General features: G+C 41.4%; 1 long non-coding RNA gene across 1 annotated transcript; it reads left to right on the plus strand.

Moving 5' to 3' along the window:
- The first annotated feature begins 12,953 nt into the window (after window positions 1–12,953).
- Window positions 12,954–22,180, plus strand: LOC104683921. The gene is made up of 4 exons (XR_750883.4): window positions 12,954–13,052; window positions 13,288–13,495; window positions 20,821–20,927; window positions 21,813–22,180. It is a non-coding gene; the product is annotated as an uncharacterized LOC104683921 (long non-coding RNA).
- The last annotated feature ends 213 nt before the right edge of the window (window positions 22,181–22,393 follow it).

Raw genomic sequence — 22,393 nt, forward strand, 5'->3', positions numbered from 1 at the left:
TACTTCCGGCAGTTCAGGTGCAGAAAAGACTCATAATTTCCCTCTATATTATATTTATACTCAGCTGCTGCCTACCCCAGATGTGCTTGCATCTTTGTGGGTGAAATGACTCCTGGGAGGACACAATCTAGACAGTTTTATTAGAGCCAGTTTTCCTGCATTTGGCAATTCCCAGGCTTTGACTCAGAACTGGTTCTCAGTGGGATGCAACAGGGTCTTTCAGGAGCACACATGAACAGAAAGTTACTAGTGCTCATCAGTCACTTGGGCAGGATATTTTGCTGTCAGTGTAGAAGCTCCTAATAATTGTTTTTATCTTTCTAAAAATTAGAACGTGGGTTAAAAAAAAAATTGCCATTGTTGCCAAAAATTAATTTTTATGAAGAAAACCCCAGAAATTATTTTCAATTTGGAATAAAGAAGTGAATACCACAGTAAAGCTTAGCAGGTTCATAACAGATCTTCTCCTCAGCTGATAGAGGCTTATGGTTAGTCTCAGTTTGAGTCTTGACTTTATACAGTTAGAGAGAAATTGGAAAATCAAACTCAAAATACAGCAAGTGAAGCACTATTGGTTAGCAGAGTCTCTAGTAAGAACATGAAGGAGAGCACAAGTACAAATTACTCTGATTTGGGTGTAAATCATTGCATTTGGCTTAAAGTCAGCATTGTATAAGCTTCCTCCAAACATCCCTTCCGCACCAAAACCCCTCACATCTCAAAGTATGCAATCCTATGCCTAAAACACACATAGGCTTGGGAGAGCACATCTGCTGGCAGCAGCTGTACAAAAGCATCCTCTGCTTGCTTTCATCTCCTTCCTAATGGAAAGGAAAATGGAGCATAAAGATATTCTGCAGAAGGTTAAGTGCTCCCGTCGAAATGCGGCGGGTTTGGAGGAGTCAATGAAGCAAAGCGGGATTGGGGCGGTGGAGAGGGCAGGGGGGGCCTGGAGGGGATGCACTGGGTTCTGTTGTTTGGCTGCAGATGTGTTATTCCAATTAACTTGAAAGCGGGAATGCGAGGGGTGAGCGGGAGGGAAGGTGAGGAAGCGTTTTTATGGCAGGAGGTGAAGTCTACACTGCAGACAGTGATGGAGATGGCCCTTCTGGTCTCGCTGAGGTCATCCGGCTTTATGTGAGGCGAGAGGTGCAAAACCAGCACATGAAACCCAAACAGGAAGGGTCTGAATGGCACATGTGGAAGAGCTTAACAGGCACATGCTTGACCCAGGGCTTGGATTGCTCATCACCAGCAGCCCTGTAATTACAGGCTTTGCTGGACAGTCACTATAGAGAGTTACAGGATAAGCCACTTGCCTTAATTTGGTGATAAGCACTGCAGTTTGACTATGTGTGGTTGTCAAGGTCTTTGGGCTTGTTGGGTGGATGGATAGCATTAGGATGTGGATAGAGGAAAAGATATTTAAAACATTCCTGCTGGATTTCAACACTGAAGGTACCTATAATTGCGCTGTGGTGAGGGTCTGGTGAGTTAATTAGCATCCCAGGCTGAAAAAGAGGAGGGAAGGAAGTGCATGTGTGTGGGGAGGACATGATAATACTGAGAATAAAAGTTAATTAAAAAATAAAATCAAGAGAAATGTGTCTCTAAGGCCACTTCTTTTGCAGAGACCACCTGTCAAACGCTTCCCTGTCTATAAAACCCAAGATTGGCTTCCAATCTACTCTGCAGTTCTTTAATTTTTAATGCCCCTCCCCTGGTCTCACAGGTGGCTATTATAGACAGAAGCTGTCGCCTGTATAGATACAGATGTGTGTAATGCACTCACTGAACATGAGTGTTCAGGATTTGGGAACTGACACCAGCCAGGAGCGGGAGCTGCCAGAGGAGGTTGTTAAGCTGCAGAGAGCAAAGTGTCTCAGTGTTGTTAGGGATTGCCATGCCTCTTCTTCCTTCTCCTTCTGTTTTTTCTTGCCTCTCCAAAATGTCATCTTGGAGAATTTGAATTGACAGCAGCACTAGATGGTGAGCTGCAGGCAGGGAATTCAAGGTGTGGGTTGTATATGGGATTTTGAGGTAAGAACTGCTGGTTTTAATCCAAGCCTCCTCTGTGTTCCAATCCTCAGCTTCCCCATTGCCACAATTCCAGGTAAAAAAGCAAGGAGTCATAATTCTTTACCTGACTCACAGGGGTGTTGTGAGGCTCAGTTAGTTAATTATAGTAAAGCTTCTGAATAATAATCATAATAACACTTAGCAAATGAAAAGCAAGTATTATTATCGTTAAAGTAATGACAAGGCACCCTGCTGAAGGAAGCAAATATAATGCTGATTATTAAAATAATTTGTATTTAGTGGCAAATGTAGCCGCTGCTTTATAAACTTAGAGATGTAATCTTGTCCCCAAGCCATAACAATAAGTAATTCCAAGTGCTTTGTTGTTAGGCTTCTCAGGATATAGGAACAAACAGGTACCTTCAGTCAAAAGGGATTTTACTTTAAGAATTAAGAGAACAACGGAAGAAAAGAGAGGAAAACCAACATCTTGCTGAGATGATGCCAAACGTGGGTGTCTTATCTGAGCACTCCCTGGGTGCTCTACCCCCTCCCACTGGTGCCAGTGAACCCCGGGAACAAGGGGTGAATCTGGGAGAGGATGCAATGGGAGTGGAAAAAGAAGGGGAAGTTTGAGTTTGGAGGAGACCTAAGGCCAAGATTTTGGTACAAATGGCACACACTAATTATTGTCACCACACCCAATGTAAACTCTCAGATTTGTTACTGTGCGTACAGCTCGTGTACCTTAGCTTTTATATCTGTCACCACCCTTGAGATCATGGTGCCACAGCCTGGCTTCTCTGGCTCCTCTTTTCTTTCTCATTTTCATGTTTCTTTCTCCCAGAAAACTTCCCTATCTTGCCCAGGTTATAGCAGGAATATGGCCAAAAGCTGCCAGTGTCTAAACATAGCAGTGCTGGGATGAGGAAAAAAAGGAGAGTTTTGGTTAAATCTAGAGAAGGGGAAAAAACTTGTGATTTTGCAGTAAACATCCATCTTTTGGGTAACACTAATTTTTTTATTCCTTTTTTCTGCCATTTAACTACAGTTTAAGATTTGAGCAACTGGAAGGGGCCAGTCAAAAAGTCATTGCTGTCAGCTGCCTCCAGGAAAAAACGCCTGTTCCCACCAGAAATAACACCACTGCAGCTGGTCATAGCTGGCTGACACTGTAGATGTCATCTCAGAAAAGGGTAAAAATATTGAACGGGTCTCTGGAGGTTCTTGTCACTCTCCAAACATGCTCTGGCTGAGTCCTGCTTTAAAACAAACAGTAAAATCTGCAGAGTCACTGTTTGCCTTCTGTATTTTGTGTTGATAGATGGGCTCAGTTACTAGGGCTATTAATCCAGCAATTTTTTGGAACATAAAATTAATTTTTGGAGGAAATAAACTACATAAATAAAATGAGTATAATTGGATATCGCTCTGGTTCCATTGATTCTAGGGCTGTAAATTGCACTTGATGTTCATGGTGTCAGGCTCTGAGGCCCTTAATTCTGTTCCTTAGGGATGACTTATGCAGTCAGGGGTGAGTGTTTGCTTCAGCAAGTTTGACTATCTCAAGGGGATCCCAAATTTGCTATAAAGGAAAAGGACTCACTTGTTAATACATCCTATTTGCTTTTGGGTTGCAATATTTCACCTTAAAGCTGGCTTTTGATCCCAGGAATGGTTATTATTCATATAAATCTAACACATGTGAATGTGGCATAAATATTCAGGTTGACATTCAGGTATTTGTATTTTACTCTTGGTTGTGTTGCAGTTGAGGTTGTGTTGTACTCTTGTGACTGCACATCTCTATTTCCAAGGTATTTTGTGGCCAGTTTTGGAGGGTTGAATTACAACCATTTTCATATATATTGTGGGGTATTAATACATATATTTCAGGTGGTGAGCCTTCAAGATCACAAATATGGCACGTGTAAGGACAGCATAAGCTTTGCAATACTTTGGGCAACTCTTCTCTCGTCCTAGGAACATGCCAGTAAGTGTTGATCCATTTCTGGAAGGGTGAGTTTTGAGGCACAGCAATTCATTGCCATGACTGCAGCATACTTAGACAGCCCTATATATATTAGATGTATGAATTTCCTTATGGTCTTACCTTGTGTGGAAGAGAAACACAATCCATGGAAGTCTCCCTTCTGGTCCAGTCTGACAGAGGCACTTAGGACCTCTTCAATGCTTTACTTACTTTGTTTAATTTATTATACTGTCATGTATAAATATCTTCAGGAAAATATTAATTAGAGTGTGTGTTCCTTGACAACTAACTCTAAATGGATTAAATATGTTTTACTCGATGAAGCAAAGAGGTGTTGATTAAGAGAAATTGAATTGTATCCCTGAGATAATTTTCTGTCTCTGTCTAGAGAATATAGGCAACACCAATGCTTGGAGAAGAAATGGAGACACTATACAAGTATTTCAAAAATAATAGTCAGGACATACATATTAATTGATTTAATGTAAAAAAGCTTGATACAAACTTGTGCTGAGACTTTAAATTGAGGTCCTGACCATTCTCTGTGGTCACTAGAGGATCCTTCAAGAATGGGAACGACCTGGCAATTTCCAGTTTGGATAATTATGTTCTGCTTCCTTAATGTTTCCCATGCCCTTTCAATTAGTATGGTAATCATCTCCACTTTGCGACCTACACTGAAGTGTAAGTGATGGTACATGCTGTTAAATAGCTGCTATGCTCCACCCTGGAATCCACTGTTTTCCAGGAGTGATGCCAGAGTTATCTGCTGGAACCAGGAAAGTGAGGGACTCCAGTGGTGGAGACAGAGCTGCCCCTTCCCTATAAGCTATTTCAGAAATTCTCCTGGATGAAAAGTCTAAAAATGTGCAGGAGATCTCACTTTAAGGAAAAAAAGGGACAAATACACGAAAGCAGGAGAGAGTCATTAAATGCAGGAAAATAACAGCAGGTGAGGAAACCTCGGCTGCAGCTCAGGGGTGAATTTTTAGTACATCTGGTGCAGTCCATCAAGCAGCTGAGGAGGAATGAAGAGGTGCTGCAGTTCCTCTCTCCCTGACAGTGTGATTTAAAAAATTGCTCTTTGCTAGCCTGGCCTTGTGCCTTTCAGTTGCCTTGAAAGGGAAGAGAACCATGTCTCTGCTCCCTCATTGGCATTTGTCTTAAAAATAATAAAAAAAACCATAAGAAAAACAAGGGAGCGAGTAGTTGTGTGTGGCAGTTTTCCACACTGAACCCCCTGGTCAGCCACCGAGTAACAGGACAAAAGGAATATTTCACTGGGCTTCACATGATTTGTTTACATTCCCCTTAATAGTAAAGAATTTTTTAGACCAGTGTTACACCTTGTAACAGATATCGTTTGCAGCACGACAGCAGTCCCAGCTGCCTTTTGGATAGCAGAGTTTCCTTGCAAGAGATGTGTTGCTATTTTCTATGTTTTTTGATATTCCGCCCAAATGAAGTCTCTGAAGGAGTATCTGTCTTTTGCTAACAGCCATCATTTTTATATAAAGTCAGAGGTATTCATATTATGTCTTCATCTTCTATATCTCAACTAGTAACAATATCACAACTACTCCCTCCTGACAACTATATTCATTTCTCATTAAAGATATTTCATGTTTTATTCAGGAATTTAAATGAAGCTATCAGAGCCTGTAATAGCAACAGTTTGGGATAATTGTATCTCATTGATGGCAGCCTCAAGAGTTCTAATTAATATATATTTAGCTCCTTGGTTGTCTTTAGACCAAACGCCTCAATATGAAAGACAGGGAGAGGCGATAAGGGGAGGGGGAAGGGAACAGACTCCAAAATAACAGCCCCTTTTGAAATTCGGATAGGAAAATCTGTGTCGTGAGAAGGAACTGCGTGCTTTGGGATTCTTTCTGTTTTCCCCCCCCCTTCAATCCAAAATAACTTTTGAGATATAGAGTCCTTCTCAAGAAAAGATAATACAAAAACCTAGGTTTTCTGCCCCCGTGTTTGTGGGGAAGGAAGGATGACAAATATGTATTTTTCTCCTCCAATGATACACCTGATATCTGAGTTCAGCTTATCAGTGGTCTGTGCTTTTGTTAGCTCTTTCCCTGCCTCCTCCAGCCAGAGTGCCCATTCAAAATTGCTCGGTTTCAGACATATGATCTGCAATGCAAACAGGCTCTCATTACACTTTTTCATACTAAAAAAATAAAAATCTTACTTTCGTGTGTGCCTGATTAGCCCTCACCATACAGCTCTCAATTTTCTTATCCCCTTTGGGCTTTTTATTCCTTTCCTCTCTTTCCTTCAACACTACCTTTCTCTCTGTTGTATGAAATGAGCTAAAAAAAGATTTGGGGAGGGGGTATTATTCTGTCATTGGAATTCATAGCACTTGTATTCACTTACAAGCCTGAACTATTTTCTCAAATCACTTCAGTCTCTGTGACTTTCTCAGGCTGTAGTTTATAAATCACTTTTGTGGTACACTATCTAGAGGGGATCAAGACCCCTGGAAGCTTGAGTCATATGGAATTGCATTGTGTAACGGAGAGTCATTAGGAGTTTACAGTCAGGGGGAAAAAAGAAGTCTTATAAATAGGCTAATTCAACTGGCACTTATATGTTTTAAAGGCATTATTGAGGAAGCAGGATGGTAGTATTATTTGCTCCCAATTTTGCTCTCATCAGCAGCAGCTAAGGGTGGCTCTTGAATAGGACAGGAATAGAGATTTTATAGACCTCCAGCTTTAAAACCTCTATTTTTCCCCCTTTATTATTTAAGCAAGTACTAAGGACTGTTTAGAGGTTTATTTAAATGGCTTCCATGCTGGAAGCTAATCCAGCCTATACTGGCTCAAATTGCCTCAGTTTCTCCTGAATAAGAGCTTCTTTTCTCTTGCTTCTACAGATTTTTTTTTTTAAAGGGATTAATTTAAGAGAAATATATTGTGCAGAACAGGGGGTTACTGACAGTGAAAGGATTTTCGGCAAGAGGTTTATGCAGCAGCTGCATTTTTCCAGTCTGATTCTGACAGTAAGATGATTCCAGTAAAGCATCTCCTTTTTTCTCTTTCTTTTAAAGTTAAAAAAAGCGTGACGATGTAATGGGAAGGTATTTATTTCATTTGGGTGTGTTTCACTTGCAGATTTGTGACACAAAAGTGTCAACCCCTGGGTGTTGCCGCTCTGCAGGCTGGATCTTCTTGGCTGAGGTTGGGGCTTATCGAATACCTGGATATCCTCAAGCTTACAGGTGTGGTAGATGGAGAACAATGACCAGAAGCAGGTGCCTTGGCTCTCAGGAGCTCCAACTCACTGCCAACAAGCTCACTCCTAGCTGAAATTGCTGCTTTAAAAAAAAAAAAAGAAAGATGACAATTCTCAGTATTGTCTGCAGTTCTCAGCCCCATGTCATCCACTTCCATGCCATCTGCGGGATCGCCGTGCTCAGCTTGGTCAGGATTTTCTCAGAAAAACAAAGTGAACCCAGGACGAACCCTTGGTTAAAAACAAGGCTGGAGTCAGAAGTTCAAAGGGTGGAGAGTTGAGCAGGCTCGCGTGGCCGGCAGCAGCTCTGGGTGAAGCGTCTCCCTGGGATTAGGTTGATGGGTTGCTTGGCAGCTCTGCCCCAGTGCTTCCATAACCTGGGCTGGAATCCAGCCCAGTCCTGAGAGATGGAGGGTCAGCCCAGTTTGATAGTGTAAGGTCAGGGATGGAATGAGGCTGGGATATCTCGATTGAGATTTGAGTGTATAAAAGTATAAATCAAAAAAGCAAAATCCTTGAAGGGACACCTTGCAGCTGTCTTGGGAAATGAAAGGCTTTAAAATAAGGCGGCTCAAGAACATGAGAATCCTGCAGTCAGTGCAACTAATAAAGCTCTTTGGTCTCAACTCAGACAACAGTAAAGTCCTCTGTGTTGTCTGGAAAAGTGGAGGGTGTATGGCAAACCTGAGGGAGACGCTGCTCCTTAACACGGCGAGCTGCCAGCATACTGAGGATTGCATGTGAGCATAAATACAGATCACAGCTTTTCTATTGCTACTTCTCAATCAAATATATTGAAAAGCTTGTTCTACAAGGGCTTTGTCAGCTGTAGGGACCCTTCTTCTGTGTCCTTGAAAATTCTCCATAGGCTCAAAGTTCACCACCAAAGTCATGGAAGGGGAAAAGAGTAAGCTTTTCTATCCACATTACTCCTGAACGCTGCTGTCTCATTTTTGCTGCAGGATGCTCATAATTTTATGCTTATTTAAACAGACACATATCTAGTTTATGGGCATATTCCAGGAAAAAAAAAAAAGAATCATGTAGCTTAGAGTGCAGTTCTCATGGGCAAACACCTGATCCCCTTTAATAAGAGATAAAAGGGAAATTATTCCCTTGCCAAGCTGCTACATTACAGGGTTTTCCTCACGGTAACACACTGGTAAGCTGCACATCTGACTAGTGCATGGCACAGCATGGGCTCAGCTTGCAGGTACAGGGACTGTCAGCAGCTTGTGCCAGTGCCACTGAAACCCACTGCAGCAGAACTGGGATGGAGAGCAGTGCCACACAATTAAGGTGCAGGAGAGGTTTCAGAGTTCAGGATGTGCATATCTGCTAATCAAACACAGGTCAAGGGGGGAACTAATTGATGTTTCAAGCTGCATCAGCCAGGATCCTTACTGTTTTAAGGATTTAGGTGGGGTTTTTTTATTTCCTGGAGCTCCTGATGGTTTGGGTTTTTTATTGCTATTAGTATTTCCTTAAGGAAAGTAAGTAAAGTGCTAAGTACCCATGTGCTAGCTTATTTCCCACTTTCCAAGGATATTTTAAGTTTGCATTAAGTTTGCATTGGTTTTCTTTGAAATGGTCCATGCTGTCTCTCTTTTATTCTCTGTAGTGTCCGTCATTAGTTGAAAGCTTTGGATTACCTGGTCTTGCCCAAAGAGGTGGTCAGAGCAGTTTAAGAAAACAAATGGCTCAACTGTGTAAAGTGATAAAAACTACAGGTTAAAATTCTGGATCTGTTTTGATAGAGACAGCCATAAGATGTCTTTTCACAAAATTTTAAAGCTGCTGCTTCTTTGTTTTTAACAGTGAGAGATGCTAAGGGCAGGTACCTGTCACCTAGCTGGTGATCTGGGATAGCTGAGGATCCTTTCCAAAACAGGAAAGGAAGGCTGATCTCTGTGTTACCCCACTGCACACCACCACCTGTGTGACAAAGGATGGTGCCATCGATCCTTTTTTAAGGAGATGGAATATACAGAGTTTGGTATTTGTTATGACTTAAATAAGGAAGGCAGCATGATCACTTTTCTAGTTTGTATTTGTGAATCTGATTTCACTTTTCGTCCCTGCTGGATGAAAGTTTGCTTTTATTAACTTATTTTCAGGATATTCAAGGGTTGATCTCTAGACAAAGCATCACTTGGGATCTCAGATTTCAGGAAATCTGCAGGTGAGTTCGGTGGTTCTGACATAAAGTCCAAAAAGTCCTCTAGCTCACTTTAAAGCAGAAAGTAAATGTTGGAGAGGTTGACTGAGTAACTTTGCAGGCAAACTTGTATCTTCACTGAACCAGAAGGTATCTCTTATTCACACCAATATGGACACACCAGGAACCCAGTGAGAAACTACATTTAGGAGAAGGTTCCATTGAGCAAACCCAACATGCACTTAGTTCAGATAAACCCTGGAGAGCCAACCAGTGAGACCTCAAAGTCTGGTGTAATTTGCAGTCTGATGTGTCCCAGTCCAACTTCACCACTCTCCTCTTGTAAATCAAATGGAAAAAATCAGGCAAAATGATCAGGCACTCAGATGTGGTCCCAGAATAAGTGCAAAGTCTGTTTTGTGGTGTATGGGTCTTGTCTGATTTCTGCTCACATGCCACTCAAAAAGTCCATGTAGGTTTTAATCTGACATTTAACCTATGCAGAAGCATCTACACACTTTAAAAGAAAGTCAATGTTATTCAAGTGTATTTCACTTTTAGTGATGGTGGAAGCCATTATTTTCAAAATCCTTTATTTTAAATGTCCTATCTGGGCAATCTCACTAAAAGAGCAGTAGTTAAATGGCTAACCTGCTTCTTTCCTTAAGGAACTTGCAAAATACTTGCATCTAAAGCTTTCTAAGATCCTTTCTACAGAGTTAGTGAGTGAAAAGAAAGGAAAATATTTTGGAGGTGCAGCTCATAAATTTCTTCTGGTTTTTCTGGCAGCCAAGTAACACAGAGGGCTCCTGTATGGAGAATGTGTTGTCCTACCAGGTAGGCAAAGGGTACCTTTGCAAGTTATTTCAGCAAATTGCTTAAAATAAATAGATAAAATATTGAGTCTAAAGGTGTGGTATTGAGAGGGAACTTGGTCTGAGAAAGGATGGAGCAAGCAGGTGTCCTCTCCTTGCCCATTGTGCTCTTCCCTAGCTTCACTATCTTTTAGGATTTCATCAATGCTGTTGCAGCAATTCAAACTTCTGTGGCTTGAACCCAATACAGTTTTGTGGTCTCTGACAGCTCTTCCCTTTCTAAACAAGAACAGAAAAATGCAAACACTCAGAGAAACTAATGATATTGAAAATCTGCTGAAAGCAGGGTGAGAGAGAATCGAGAAGAGCGGATTAAGAAAAAGCCCTGCTTGAATCCATCCTTTTGTTTTATGGCCGATGTAGCCTTTCCTCGACATATCAACAAGAAACAAAGGATTGAAATCAAATGAAAGGGTCAGCAATTAGAAGAGAATTGTCTGTAGCATTTCAACAAAGCCACCAATCGCTTGTGCCGGCGTTGGCTGCTCTCCCCCACCTCTCCCTCTGTTCCCCCTCGTTACACGATACTACTTGGGAACATGTTATCAAGGACTGAGAATCAGGCCAGTGGCTGCTGATGTTAAAAGGACATGACATGTGCACAAGGCAGGGCATAGGGGCTGGCTGCACATATTAAAGGCAAACACATCACAATCCAATTAGCAGAAATGGAGTGTGTGTGCTGGCTCTGGGAATTTTTTTTTTTTTTAAAGTAATACTTCTGTGCTTTTTCTATTGATTGATTTATTTTTGAAAGGAGTAATTCCCTTCTAGCTTTTCTTCCTCCTCTCCTCCCTCCTCCCCACCTTCAATTCCTTCACCCCTGAGTTTTCACCTCACCAGAGGAACACGAGTTCAAAGGCAATTGGAGTAGAAATAAAAATAAAAACAAAAACAAAAACAAAATATTATGAAAGTGAAGAGTTCTCTAATCTCTTTTTGACCTTCCTGTACAAAGGGCAATTTCTGCAAATCTACTGCAAACTTGTAAATCTTCGGTACTGGGAAAGATAAAAGCAACATTTAATATTTCATTAGAATTTAAGCTAGCTAGATAAATATGTGTCTGTGCATGTATAGAAATTTCTCCTTACTATGTTTTTAAAAATGTTTTAAGTATGTCTCCTCTTCCTTAACACGTTACCTAGCCACCAGAGTTTTTATTATTTTATTGGAATTCATCTCCTGTAGCTTTCATTCACTATTTAAGTAAGAATGAAGAGGAAAAAATTCCTAAAGGAAGGACAGGTTTTAAAATTCTGATACCTGAAAAGAACACAATTTTCATTACATTCAGCATGTTTTATTGAATGCAGAATTAGGAATACAGTCAGTATTCAATATCTGCAATGATGCATTCCAGTTCTGATATAATGGGCAATAGTTTGCTGTTGGACTGTAGTCTTTCTGCTTGTTTATCTCCTAGACTAGCTGAATAATTAAACTCATGTAAATTTAAGTTTGCATACAGTCCCACTGAGACTGAGGGAGTTTTCTGTCTGCCTGAAGTTAGTTTCATTGTAAGTAGTTTGTTGGTTGAGGCCCAAAGTTTTATCTCAAGTCGTTATGCTCAAAGGTGTCCTTGCTCAGCAAATCACTTTAAAACATGCTCAGTTTTAAGCATATGCCCAACTCCCTCTCTTAGGACTCATTTTGGTACCATGTGTGGCCATGAGGATGGTCCAAAGGAAAGGTCAAACAGCAGAGAAATCAGACAGGATTTCTTTGCACTCATGATGGTAAATACGTAGAATTTAGTGAGAGGAAAACAAATCCATGGGGAAAAGAAGTTCAAATGAGGTAGGTGGACCTACATGGGCATTCTCGCTTCCTTCCTTCCCACAGCTTCCTCTGTTCCTATAATCTCAGCACAGATGTTTCCTTTTTAATCCCTGGCTCCAGCTGGCAGAGCATCTCTGCTCTACCGTACTTAGTCGCAATTACTGCAGACATTAACTCTGCACATGCTTCGGAAATTGACTGCTTTTTCTTCCTTGGAAATGTTGCTCATCATCAGGTTTTTAACAGCCAGAAATAAAGGCCATTTGTGTAATGATGAATCCGATTCCCTTCAAGATTTGTAAGAGAGATAAAAGGCACAAGAAGCAGGCTTAAAACAATTGCTGGCATGGTGGAAATTTTGGATATTGAATTTATAATACCTTGCTTTACTAGTGCAGAGAGTCTCCATCATGTGCTGGAAAAGGAATGGGAAATATGTCAAGCAGATGCCCTAGTCACCCGACTGATGCTACTTTTCCAAATTAATCACAAGCACTTTATTTATTTTGATCAGCAAATCAGAGACTTAGTATACTAAGAGTGGGGTGTGTCTTCTTGTAGGTGAACTTTCATTTATTAATGGAGTAGGGGTTGATCAAAGTGTCAAAGCTGCGAAACTCAAAGGTCAGATCCACTCTTTTCCTTGCACCCAGGCATGAGACTGTGTCACCTTAGGGTCATCCATTTGTGGTGTGGTGCTGCTGAAGTGCCACTAGAGCCTGATGTGACCCAGGCCAGAGTCTAGCATAAAAAAAATACAACCCTGCCCTGGGCTTAAAAACAATACAAAATCCTTCAGCTGCTGGATTCAGGTGTCCCACCTTACCCTGCTTGTCCTGATTGTGTATTTTTTTCTGTATTCAGCAACTTTCCATTGGATGTAGAAGCAATCTGAGACAGCCATGCTACCATGACAGATGGGATGGATGGACAGAAGAACAGTGAAGAATCTGGGAACATCAAACATCAGGTAAGGCAGTTGGTTTGCTTTGATGAAAACTCTTAAATAATCTAAATAGACTATGCAAAATATCTTTAAAATTGTCAAGAATCCCTTCAGTTGATCTGCACTCTGTCTTTATCTGCATAATGCTCATGGATTAAGATTTTCTGTTCTTGATTCTTGAGGGCAAACTGATTAGTGCATGAAAATCTATTCATTAAGTCACTGTGTTCCTCACTTTGTTCTCCTCCTTCCCCTTTAGCACTTGCCGAAAGCGCTGGATGCATTCCCATCACTTTCTCCCCCATTCCTGTGAAGGAGGAGAATGGATAGCATATCCAGCCTTCAGGTGGCTGCTAATATGACATGTACAACTTCAGACATTTGTGTGAGCACCCAGAATAACAGGATAAAGTTGGCGACAACCTGAGGTCGTCTTGCCTATGAACCACCTAACCACTGCCCTCCAGGTAAGAAACTGGAAACCTGTGCTTATCTCTACCAGTTAATGTTCTTACGTGAGCAGACCACTGCAGATTAGATAGATGTGCTGTTACAGACACGAAAACCTTTTAAAGGCCCTGGAGAGCTTTTAGTATGGATTCGTGCTACCTCTCAGTCAATAAGAAACACAGGATTGGTTTGACAATGACAGTTCTAGGACTAAAATAAGAAAGTTCTGGCAAATGATAACAGCTCTGTATGCGCCTGTGGAAAACTTGCACAGATGTGCATACAGTTTTCCCAGGAATGACCTGTAAAATCCAGATTATTAAATAAAAGGAGAGGTTCATTCACACTCTCTTGCCTAATACTCTATGCAGCCTTGGTATCATTATGGCCCACTGAAAGGGCACAATGATCAAGTATTTTGGCTTTCTACTGCTATTGAGTCCGTTCACTGATGGGGAACAAGAAAGGAAAATGAGAAGAAGAAAACAAAACTGAAAGTGCTTGAGGACAATTCAACTTTGAAATTGTTTTCATTAAATACAGGGAAAGTGCAAAATGAGCCCTATTTGAAACTTGCTGGATAAAGGCTGTTACGAAAGCTTTCAGTATTTTTTTTTCAGCTTTGGCTCTTCTTGTACACTTCTAGGCTAGATGAAGTGTGTATGAAGGCATCACTGACATCAGCAATTGGAAAGTAAAGAAAACAGTAAGTGCAGCTTGGCTATTGCAGAGAAACTGTAAAACCAACTACATACGTAAAGCAGGAAGAAAAGAGAAAGTTAAAGATTTTTTTTAGCTCTGTGACTTCTCTTTGATCATATTTCATGTAGCATGCACAAGAATGCCACAAATAGTTTCATATCTAAGAGAAAAAAATAAGAAAGGGTGGGGGCTTTTGCTTTGACGGGATGCTTTGCATGAAGAACTTGTTTAAAAAATAAAACACATATACCAAAAAATGAAGAAAAAACCAAGGCAAAATAAAGCCCTGCAGAGTTGTAGAAGTCATTTAGAAGAACTAAGAAAGCTGCAGAGAGGTTACTTGCAATAAGACTTCTAGATGGTAATATTTTAAATTTGAAACCAGTTCCAGGTGACTCACAAAATAGTTGGGCTTGTGAGAATGAACATCAGCAAAAACCTATAGCAATATTCCTTGGAGGATGAAGGCACTTCAAAGAAATCTCTCCTTACCCTCCCAGTTCTTCTAATTTAAACCACAGCAATGACCATTAAAGTTATTTTTCCTCTGTTAATGAAATTTTGCAAGTTTTTTGGCTTTAGTTTTTATTACCAGATCTGGTTTAGTAGGTAGCTTAAAATGTTTAAAAGGAACTAATCTGCAATTACGTGTTTCTTAATAAATACTTGGTGCTTTATGCAGTGCATTTGTTGCACATAAAGTCAGCAAGGAAAAGTCAGCTCCTGTGTGCAGCCAGCTAGATTCACAAAAGTGTTCTCCAGCCTCTTTGAACCAATTTCCAGGATCTCACAAGCCTGTCGAGTGTCTCACTACCAGAGGATGTTGACCAGTAGAGTTGGGAGCAGGGATTAAGCGTGGGCTCTTGACGTGCCCTCTCTCTAATAAGAGTTGGCTACTGTGGCGGAGTTGAATGAGAATTCAATTGTGATGGAAGTTAATAGGATTTATTTTTATTGCTGAGGTGCTGGGAAGTGGATGAACCTTGGAGTTCACTTTGGCTCCCAAGCTATGTCAACTAGTCCTCGATGGTCTGGCTGCCTTTCCCAGTCTTTGCCTAGATGGTTTTGCCTGCAGTGCGACGGCATCAATATCAATAAGTCATCCATCACCTTATGAGCCACTCCAAGGAGGGCAATAGCTGATGCTATGGGCCTGATTTCTGTGCTATGCATATCTGGAGGAAGATTTGGTTTTTGCTTCCTCCACTATGGTCCCATAAAATGAATTTCCTTCAACAGTTTGGGCTCAAGTTTTGTTATTTTTATCTGACCTTGTGTAACACACACCACAGTGCAGACTGTGGGGGTGACTGGGAGATAAAAGCACATTTCTAATCCAAAGAGATATACAAATATAGACTCTGCCTACGTTTCCCTCTTCCCAGCTGCCTTATGAGGAAGAGGAGCTGGCCCAGAGATGTGATCCTCCCTAAATCAAAAAGACTGGTGTAAGCAACAGGGGAAATGGAGAATACAGGCTTTTTTTCCCCTTCTTGTTTTTGAGATATTTATGAGAAGGCAAAAAGCTCTCTGTATCAACTCATAATTTCAAATGGTTCTCACATAATTTCAGTAGGTGGTTCTAGATGTTGGTTACTTGGTTCAGTTTGGAAGGAGAGATTGGTTTAATTTTGTTGCCTGACTAAATGAACTCAATGTTCAGATTCACATTTCTTGAACTGAAAGTCTTGTTATGATTTTAAGCTGGCTTCTCACAAACACTCCTAAATAATTGATCCATTTTTCTAGGGAAACAGCCAACTTTTATGTCTCAAAGTATTTCAAACCCCAAATTTATATTAAGATTTGAATTTGAATTGACATTTCCCCACACAATGTTTGTCTGTCTCCATTGTGTTTATAGGCAGAGGTTATGTTTTTGGCAAGTTGACATTTAATATTTTTTCTGTAGTTCACTCCTAAAGGAATGAAAATTGGCTCAGATTATGAATTCAAATGGAGTTTTTCCAAGTGCCTATATTACAAGTTCCCCTTCACCATCTGAAAACTGAGCTATTCTCCTTTTAGTATCACTAAGTACTCATGATAACAAAGCTAGTAAACATTTTTCATGAAGTTAGACTCATCAATCCCAAGTTATCACTAAATGGAGTTTAGAAGCAAGGAAAAGGAGAGCCAAGAGACACCCTGCAGTGTATTTGTCCCAAAGGAGCGTGAAAAAAAATGTACCAATGTCTCCTCTCACCTTCTAAGAAAATGTCAAAATCAAATTTTAGCGTAAAGAAACGGGAAAAAACTGGTGGCTCTATGCTAACCAGCAAACTAGCTTCAGAACCACTTAAAATCAGACTTCCCCCTGACACAAAGGAATTCTGCTGCCCTACAGCCCCTTACTTAAAACTGTAGGGAGGAAAATGAAAAAAAAGAAAAAGGGGGAAAATGAAAAGAAAGGGAAAAGCCTTTAAGCTCATCTAGTCCATCCCTTGCTGATCCAGGCATGCTGCTGACAGTATTTTCACATCCATGAGTGCTTTGTCCAGGCTACTTTACCTCCATCACTGGGCCTTCCATCCACTCTCAGGAGAGATCATTCCATTTATTTGTTATGAGTTGGCTGTATGGATTTTTTTTTTTAAGTTTTATTTTTATTTTCGTTGACAAACCAAGCAGTAAAGATTGGGTTGCCAGACCCAAACTTCTCCACAGTACAGGTTGGATTTTTTTTCTTTTCTGAGAATGGGAAAAAGCTTTCAAAGTAGAATCCCCTCCCCCTTGCTGCTCACCATCACGAAACCCTGACTACAGAAGCATCTCATTCATCCCCTGAAGTGTAATCTCTTGAGAACTCAGAAATACTCTATAACCTGAAAACACTCTTTGTTTTGAAGGATAAGAAATAATGGACTGCTTCCACAGTAGGTAAAAGGCAGGGTTTTGTCTTGAATTAGTGTCAGCTTTTACTAGGACATGGGGTTTTAGATGTATTTCTGAGCTAGACATGTGTTATGATCCTGTGTGTGCTCTCTGCTACTTCAGCTCTATTACTACACAGAGTCTGTCTGCCTTGGGGTCCCCTTTCCAGAACCAGAGAATTTTGAGCCTGATTCTGAATTTTTTTACACCACTGTTCTAAATCAGACAGTTGCTCTCAGCAGGATGATTGATACCAGCATGAAGCAGAGGTGGGTTAGATGGACCTCATGCCCTTTGCATTTCAGGAAGGAATCAAATTTTCCTTCCCAACTTTCACCTTTGGTTATAGGCAAGCAGTATCTGGCTTTTCAAAGGAAAACAGTTGGAGGAAGGCTATATGGGGGACAAAATGCAGCTAGGCGCTGTTCTGCCTGTGAATTTGCAGGCTGCTGTGCTAGGCATCCAGCTCTTTGTACTAACAGGAGTGCTAATATGATGTATTAAATGTCACACCAGCATCGCTGGGTATGCATATCTCTCCCGTTGTACTGCCTGTTTATGCTTATTCAGCTCTTTGAATAATTTAACACATTTCATACTCCAAATTACCCACAACAGTTTGACGGGGCTGCTGGCAGTTTACTTGAAACACTCAGTGTTAGGTCAAAGTAGGGCCCAAGCATCTGCTAAATAGAAGGACATTTCATAGTTAGCAAAGTATAATTAGACTTATTCCTGCACACTTTTCTTTAAAAAATAGGTAAATCCATGCTAATCCCAGTGATACCATAGAAATTAAGGGGCTGTACTGAACACTGATACGTACAGCCCAACACCAGGAATGGTTGGGACTGAAGAAAAATAATTCTGGAGACCAGTAGATGTTGAGGACAGATGAAACTAAGCAGGATAGCACAGCTATGTCAGCATGTCACCCATGCAGTTTCAGAGCAGAGAGACTGATTACCTTGGCGCAATTAGGCTGGAATTAGGGATTTGGGAAGCTTCATCCCCAGCAGTGCAATGTTCTTCATACATTTATCTGAAACTTGGCCTAGAACAACAATCCACTGACTGGGTAATGAACCTGGAGCACACGGAGCAAGGACACGATGCCCTGCACTCCTCCATCTCCTGTGCTGCTGGAAACAGAGACACGAGGTGTACACCATCTTTGGTGTACACTGTGAATTCTCTCTCAGGCTTCACCTTTCTCTATCCTTAATTAGCTCAGGCTCTTGCACTGAGAACATTTGAGCTGGATGGGTATAGAAGAGAGGTGGGAATAAAGAAAATGGGGCATGGTCCTTGGCTGGACAGCTGGGGCTGGGAATCCTGCTCAGGATTAATGCAGGTGGTGACCCATTAAGTGCTGCTGTTGTGTGGATTAAAATAGGAAGGAGACACAGAGCTGAGAGAGACAAAGTACCTGGTCCTTCACAGATGTGCCTTTCTGGTACTGGGGTGTGTTTAGCCACTAGGGCTCTCATCTCTTTGTGTTTTTATTTTGAGGAAGATGCAGAACGAGCATTGCTTTCTGAGCAGTGCCTGTTTGCTTTTTGGTGGGGTGAGGCTGTGCGGTGTCCACACTGGACCGTTTTCACTTGACACAGGTAGCCCAGCAATAGATCAGTGGACTTGGCATAGTGGTGCTCAAAATAGTTTTGGCAGGAAATTTGGAACTGCTGGATGCATGTGGCTCTGAGACATGAGGCAGCAGGCAGGGGCTGGGAGGTGGACTGATCTCCCCCAGGGCCACCCAACTCTCCATCAGCACCTCTCCACACTCCTCTGCTCAGACAGAAACCAGAGAAGGGACAGGATAGCAAAAAAAAGAGTGTTTTCAATTAAGAGTTAAAAATCTCATCCCTCACAGTGCATCAGGTGGGAGGAATCTCTCCCCAGCCCTGCGGCTCACCCAGGGCCCCACAAAGTGATGATGCAGGGCACAGTCAGCGGAGATATTTGCAAAATGACAGCAGGGCTCTGATTGAGTGAACCTCCCAGGTCCAAAGCCCCACACTGCTCGGGAGGATATGCTGAAAATCTTTCTCAGGGATTTGCACATCCTTACAACAACTAAGGGTCTGTAATGAAATGTTTGCTTATCATCCATTTAACCTGCTTCGAAGCAGGCTGAGCCTGCATGGTAACCTCAGGTCAAAACTATTTTGGATAGCTGAAACTCATGATAAACACATGCTTTTGAAGGTTAGAAAGCCATCAGTGGGAGACATCAGATTCGCTTCTTTATTATTAGAAGGGGAGAAAATCCAGGAGTGTTCAGAGCAGCAAGTTTTGTATAAAACATGAAAAGCAGATGGGGGGAGGTGGCAGAAGGAAGGAGGAATCTTTTTTGATACCAAACAACATTGCTTCTGCAGCAAATCCTTTTTCCTTGTAATTTAAGATTGTGCTTGAAATAAGGAGCCAGCTGCACCCGGGGGGAGCAGAGGGCAGCCTGTCCTTTTGGGTGCTTGATTGGCTCTTTCGTGTATACCTGATAATTACTGGAGCTGGTAGGAATCCAGTTGTGCTACTTGAACACGCACTGAGCAGCATCGTATCCACAGCAGCCCTGTTTGGTCTGAGATCTCCAAAAGTGGGAGAGAAGATTGTCACAGAGCACAAGTCTTTACTGATAACCAAGTTATGGCCTTGCCTAAACTTCACTCCAGCTGGATCTGCTAGTGGTCTGTGCCCACCGAGGGGGTTTCAGCTGTATTAAGCAACCTAGATTAAGGTATTTCACTTAGAAAATGCATCTTTATTTCTCAGGTCCAGATAGAAATCCTGCTACTTCCTCTGTGACATGGGAGGAGTCCCAAAGCATAATCTGGAGTTCAGTCTCATGGACATTGCTTTTAATATCATCATCAAAGTCCTGGACTGATGAGTGAGACGAGGGGAGACGGGGGGCTCTCTTTACACATGCCTGCTCCGAGCCACAGCTGACTGCCTGAGCACTGCCCAGGGAAACCAGAAACACTTTCATTGCTTTTTGAGACAAATGTTCATTGATGTGTGCATGTGTGCCTGCATACACACACACATGCAAAAGGCAAAGTTTCATCCCTCAGAATTGCAATCCTTTGAAGCCACCTGTCTCTGAACAGTTTTCTGTATAATGAGCAGAGCTCTGTGCTGTAACTTTTCCCTTTGTCCCCAGTGCCAGCTGTATAATTCCCAACCCAAGAAACATTGCACCCTTGCAGAACTTCTGCCTCAGTCCAACAGTGCTGTTGTACTAGGTTTTCTGCCATAGCAGCCGCCTACAGGAATGATCAGCAAAGAGATGGCAAAGGACGATTCTTCCATTGGGAGGACTCCGCATTTCCTCTCTTCCCAGGGCCTCCACACTAAGTGGGCTCAGTTTCCAAGTGAAAAGATCCTGTTTTTTTCTCTTTTCCCCTAATGGTCAGAGATGGCAAACTCCCTCTGGGATCTGTGCATTCAGCTTTGTTCTTTCTCCCTCCCTGCTGTCGCCAGTAATTAAAACTGAGCGAAAAAACTGAACATGCTATTTTTTGAATAGATATTTGAAATTTAAAGTGGAAAAAAAAAAGTTGTGAAACTTGTCAGATCAATGATTTGACACATATTATTTAGCTGGCTCTAAATATTCTGGAGTGAGAACTTAGTTAACAACTTGTTAACAAAGCATAATTCGGAATAAAACCCAGCTCTCTCTTTGCTAGCTGCATTTGCAATATGGAGCTGGTTCTAATAACTCTGTCTCTAAAATACCAATGTATTTCTCCTGCAGTTTCTAACAGTTTTTGCCACTGTGGTGCACAGAAGTGGGATGGAAACAAAATACAGAGGCAATATCTATCAAATCTTGGAGGCCAAGGAACTGCTGAACACTCTGATGTGAGTAACTTCTCTGAGTCACATGCAGGACATTGGTGCTGGGGAACTCAAGCTTGTCAGCACTTAAAAATGAGTTAATCCTTTTAATTAAGCACTTGAGAATGAATGACATATGAAGAGCAATTTCTTTGAGGGAAAAAAAAGTAGAGGTAATTTTTCTAATGCCTGTGTTGCAGTCTGCCCTCTCTGGCCATGTTAATGTGCCTTGGTCCATGCTTGGCCTTCTTTTAAAGATTACTTTTTAATGATGGATAAACAGGCCTGTTCTCCCCCTGAAGTGCATCCCTTACACCCTCACACCTGTAAACAATGGATTTTTCCACATGAAATGAAAGGGCAAGCACATCCTGCTACCAATTTTGACTCTATAGAGCGGTGTAGCATATAATCTCCATTACTTTTCCTGTGATTTGTAAGTGACTGTTGCTAGGTAATGCCTTTTCCACTAAGCGTCAGTGAGCTAATGTGAGGGCTTTGAGAATGTTTCATTATATAATTAAGCCTTTGGTGGTGCTGATTTCTACTTTACAAAAGTCTAGTATCTTTTTCATGTGAGCAAAAAAAAGTTTTTATAGCATTACACATAGGGACACAAAAAGCATCCTTGAAGCCAGAATAATTTATTTGTAATGTAACTGATTTCTGCTTTTTAAAAAATTATTTATTACACACGGCTATCAGCCATCCGTCACAATGGCGTCTGGCTAGACTCTATGTTGTTTAAATGGAAAACATGATAAATACATGGAACACATGACCCACTGGAAGTATCACTAGATCCCAAATATCTCTATATCTCTCTGGACTCCATAATCCATTAAACAAATGTGGTCCCTTTGTTCTGACATCTGGACACTTAGTCTAACCGTGACCTTTGCTTCCCAGGGACAGGACTGGGATACAGAAGAGCTTCTTCAAGAGGATGTGACTGGTTTAACTGAATATGAGAGTGGAGGTTTCCCCAGGATCTTCAGATATGTAAGCCTCAAGGTACTGTGAATTTTGTTTAAAGGATGAGATGAAGAAAGGGCTGGAAGACACATGAGTGAGAAGATATAAACACAAACTAAAAACAAACCACAGAATATAATGTTAAGAGTTTGTATTTTGTCAAGCTTCACCCTAAATATCAAGATCAGTAACTGCCATCGGAAGGGGAACACTTGGCCATCACAATACACAGGACTGTGATGCACAAAGCAGCCCTGATGCAAATTTACTTAGCATCAAGGATCCCTAGCAAAAAAAAAAAAGCAAGGAAAAAAAAGCAAGAAAAAAACTTTACAAGGCAGCTTTGATCGGCCCTGGCACTGTGTGTGAAAGTCTAGCTCAGTTCTAAGACTGCCAGGGTAAGTGAAAGAAGAGCCTTTGTAATTTTTGTCTTACAATTATGTCACTCAGTCCTGTAGCCTTCATTCTCCCCGTGCAATTTGTAAGAGACGACAAGTCATTCAAAGCACCTCTGT

Source organism: Corvus cornix, chromosome 10 (assembly GCF_000738735.6).
Source record: "Corvus cornix cornix isolate S_Up_H32 chromosome 10, ASM73873v5, whole genome shotgun sequence".
NCBI lineage: Eukaryota > Metazoa > Chordata > Aves > Passeriformes > Corvidae > Corvus > Corvus cornix.